Source organism: Bufo gargarizans, chromosome 4 (genome assembly GCF_014858855.1).
Source record: "Bufo gargarizans isolate SCDJY-AF-19 chromosome 4, ASM1485885v1, whole genome shotgun sequence".
NCBI classification, from domain to species: domain Eukaryota; kingdom Metazoa; phylum Chordata; class Amphibia; order Anura; family Bufonidae; genus Bufo; species Bufo gargarizans.
This window is the reverse complement of record NC_058083.1, coordinates 477,898,144-477,902,327: the sequence shown is the minus strand read 5'-3', so window position 1 is coordinate 477,902,327 and position 4,184 is coordinate 477,898,144.

Below are 4,184 nucleotides of genomic sequence, written 5' to 3'. Positions count from 1 at the left end.
TAGTTGCTGACATTTGGAGGGTGCTCAGACTCAAAAAAATCTGACGATTAAGGACAAATTTGAACGGCACTCCTCGTTTAGTATGGACGGTGCTCAGTGGTAAATGTGGTACCAATATTAATAGGAAGACCACGGCACTCGAAAAAGAATGTTGCATAAATATCTTATTTATTTTCTTATATTTTTTTGCATATATATATATATATATATATATATCCATCCGAAAATGCACGGGCACCGTCCGTGTGGCAGGCGCATGGGGATCGCAGACCCATTCACTTGAACGGGTCCGCGATCCTTCCGTTCCGCAAAAAGATAGAGCAAGTTCTATCTTTTTGCGGTGCGGAAGCACGGAGCGGAACCCCAGAAAACACTCCGTAGTGCTTCCGTAGTGTTCTGTTCCTCATCTCCGGATTTGCAGACCCATTGAAATAAATGGGTCCGCATCCGTGACGCGGAATGGCCACGGAACGGTGCCCGGGCCAGGGGTGCACAACCTGCAGCCCGGGGGCCACATGTGGTCCTTGATATCATTCTGTGCGGCCCCCAACCATCTGGTAAGAGACATGTATGTCTATGTCTTGTGGCTACTCACTTGTATCTTTCATGTATTCTCCCATTAGATAGGAGTACTAAAAGTGTAACTAGCCATTTATAGTATATACTGTATGTTCAATATAGTATTTCAGTTGGTAATACCCCTTTAAGTTTTATTTTCGGCCCTTGGAATTGGTTTAGGCTGACAATGTGGCCCCCAACCTGAAAAGGTTGCTGACCCCTGCTCTAGGTAATCTCTCCTCCACGTACATTTCCATTGTTTGCCTTTACTTAAGGAGTGTGTCACCAGGAAATTCATTGTTAAGGGTCCATTCACACGTCTGTATTTTGTAATCCGCATCTGTTCTGCAAATTTGCTGAACGGAATGCGGACCCAATAATTTTAATGGTCCCTTGTTCCGTTCCGTTATGCGGAGCCGCAAAAAAATAGAGCTTGTCTTACTATTGTCCGCAAAATGCGGTCCGTGGTCCCATTGTAGTCAATGGGTCCACAAAAATGCGGATGACATATGGATTGCATTAATATGTCATCCGCAATTGCGGATCCATTTCCAGGAAATAGAAAGAAATTTTATTTTAGTACCATAACAACATATATTCCTCCTTCCGTTTTTTTTTGCGGATGTACAATTTGTAAAAGGCCTCATGCACACGACCAGGCCATTTTTCGCGGTCCGCAAACCGCGGATCTGCAAAAAACAGAAGCCGCCTGTGTGCCTTCCGCAATTTGCGTAACGGAACGGGCGGCCCATTGTAGAAATGCCTATTCTTGTCCGTAAAACGGACAAGAATAGGACATGTTCTATTTTTTTTTGCGGGGCCACGGAACGGAGCAACGGATGCGGACAGCACACAGAGTACTGTCCGCATCTTTTGCGGCCCCATTGAAGTGAATGGGTCCGCATCCGAGCTGCAAAAACGGCGGCTCGGATGCGGACCCAAACAACGGCCGTGTGCATGAAGCCAAAACGGAAGGTTTTTGCGTAAACACGGATCCGCAAAAAACTGAATGAAAATCTGGAAAACAAAAATACTGACGTGTGAATGAACCCTATGGGTCCATTCACACGTCCGTAAGTGTTTTGCAGATCCACAAAACACAAACACTGGCAATGTGTATTCCGCAATTTGCGGACCGCACATCGCCGGCACTATAATAGAAAATGCCTAATCTTGTCCGCAATTGCGGACAAGAATAGGACATGTTCTATTTTTTTGCGGAAACGGAAGCACGGATGCGGATCCGCACAGCACATTCCGGCCCCATTGAAAATGAATGCTTCTGCACCCGTTCCGCTAAATTGTGGAACAGATGCGGACCTATTTTGCGGACGTGTGAATGGACCCTAAGGCTCCATTCACATGTCCGTAAATGGGTCTGCATCCGTTCTGTTCATTCTCTATGGGGACAGAAAAGATGCGGACAGCACACAGTGTGCTGTCCGCATTTCCATTCACACATCCGTAGTGTATCAATACACATGGCCGGCACCCCCATAGAAATGCCTATTTTTGTCTGCAATTGCGGACAAGAATAGGACATGTTCTATTTTTTTCCGGAGCCGCAGACCGGAAGATTGGCGGCGCGCTCTGGAAATGCGGATGCAGACAGCACACTGTGGGTCCGCACCTGTTCCAAACAATTGCAGAACGGATGTGGACCACAATTGCGGACGTGTGAATGGAGCCTTAGGGCGGTCCGCAAAAAAACGTATGCCGCCATGTGCCCTCTGCAATTTGCGGAACGGAACAGGAGGCCCATTATAGAAATGACTCTTCTTGTCCGCAAAACAGACAACTATAGGATAGGACTCATAATTTTTGCAGGGCCACGGAACGGAGCAACAGAGTGCTGTCCGCATCTTGTGCGGACCCATTAAAATGAATGGTTCCGTATACGGACCGTCTGCGGAACGCAGAAAACGGCCCGTATACGGAACTAAAAATACGTTCCGGTGAACAAGCCCTAAACCAGATACTGTAATGATTAATGAAACCACTGTATTACCCAACTAGTTTGACTTTGGGCTAGACCTAAGGGCATTTTCCTGGCAGTCCCCTGGTATCCACTTTATAACCCCTATACAGAGAACTGGATTTCGCTGCAGGGCTGCCACCAGGCCACATACTCTTGGAGTAGGCCTGGTGTGGTTGACTGGTAGTCAGAGACACTGGTGCACTGAATGATCAGGCAAAGCTCATAGTAACAGGCCGAGGTCAGTGCAGGGAGAGTTTGTGCAAATACATGACAGGCAGCTCAGAGTAAGGCCTCATGCACACGACCGTTGTGTGTTTTGCGGTCTGCAAATCGCGGATCCGCAAAACACGGATGGCGTCCGTGTGTGTTCCGCAATTTGCAGAACGGCACGGACAGCCTTTAATATAACTGCCTATTCTTGTCCGCAAAGCTTTGCAGGGCCATGGAACAGAGCAACGGATGCGGACAGCACACGGCGTGCTGTCCGCATTTTTTGCGGACCCATTGAAATGAATGGGTCCGCATCCTATCTACAAAGAAACCGGAACGGACACGGAAACAAACAGCGTTCGTGTGCATGAGGCCTAAGGGAGAGTTCACATCACCATTATTTTTCCGTTGTTTCCGTCAAAAGAAGAGAAGGAAAAAAAAACGGATCCTGTAAAAATACGGAACCTGTGCATCAGTTATGCACATTTGGCATCAGTGTGAGCCATTTCCGTCTGAGATCCGCTTTTTAGATGGAAAAAAAGATCCTGCTTGCAGTACTTTTTTTCCATCTAAAAAAAGGGGTCTCAGGCGCAGGCTTAGTTGCCCATAGCAATCCAGGGGAGCCTTGAAAAATGAAAGGAGGAATCTGATTGGTTGCTATGGGCAACAAAGCCAGTTTTCCTTTTTGATAAATCTCCCCCTTTGTGCCTGGTTGATCAGTAAACAGACTCCTGTTCACATCGCCACACGCTACATGGCTATCCTCACTTTGTACTCTATGCAGATTCTTGTCTACAAATGCTCGCAGTTTAGGGAATAAGATCAATGAACTTGAGGCTATAATGGCATCTGAGAATATAGACGTAGTGGCTGTTACTGAGACGTGGTTCAAGGGGAGTAATGACCCGGATATATCAATACCAGGGTTCTCTCTATACAGGAAAGACAGAGAAGGCAAGAAGGGGGGTGGGGTGGCCCTGTATGTGAAAGACAGCATAAAATCTAATTTGATACAAGTTAGCGAGAACAATTTAGAGTCAGTTTGGGTTACCTTGCAGCTCGATAATCATAAGGTAACTCATGTAGGTGTGATATATAGACCACCTAGCCAAGTCAAAGAATTAGATGATCTACTAGTTGAGGAAATAGCTAAAATGACATTGAAGGGGGAAGTTATCATTATGGGAGACTTCAATCTTCCAGATGTAAACTGGAAAACAAAAATAGCTAGCTCTGCCAGAAGTGCAGATATTCTAAATTCCCTACTGGGATTATCTCTACAGCAAGTAGTGGAGGAGCCAACCCGGAAGGAGGCCATTTTAGATTTAGTATTCACAAATGGGAATTTGGTATATGATATTACTGTAGGGGAAAGCTTGGGATCTAGTGATTACCAGTCAGTGTGGTTTACTCTAAGTACAGGGACTGAGTCACACCA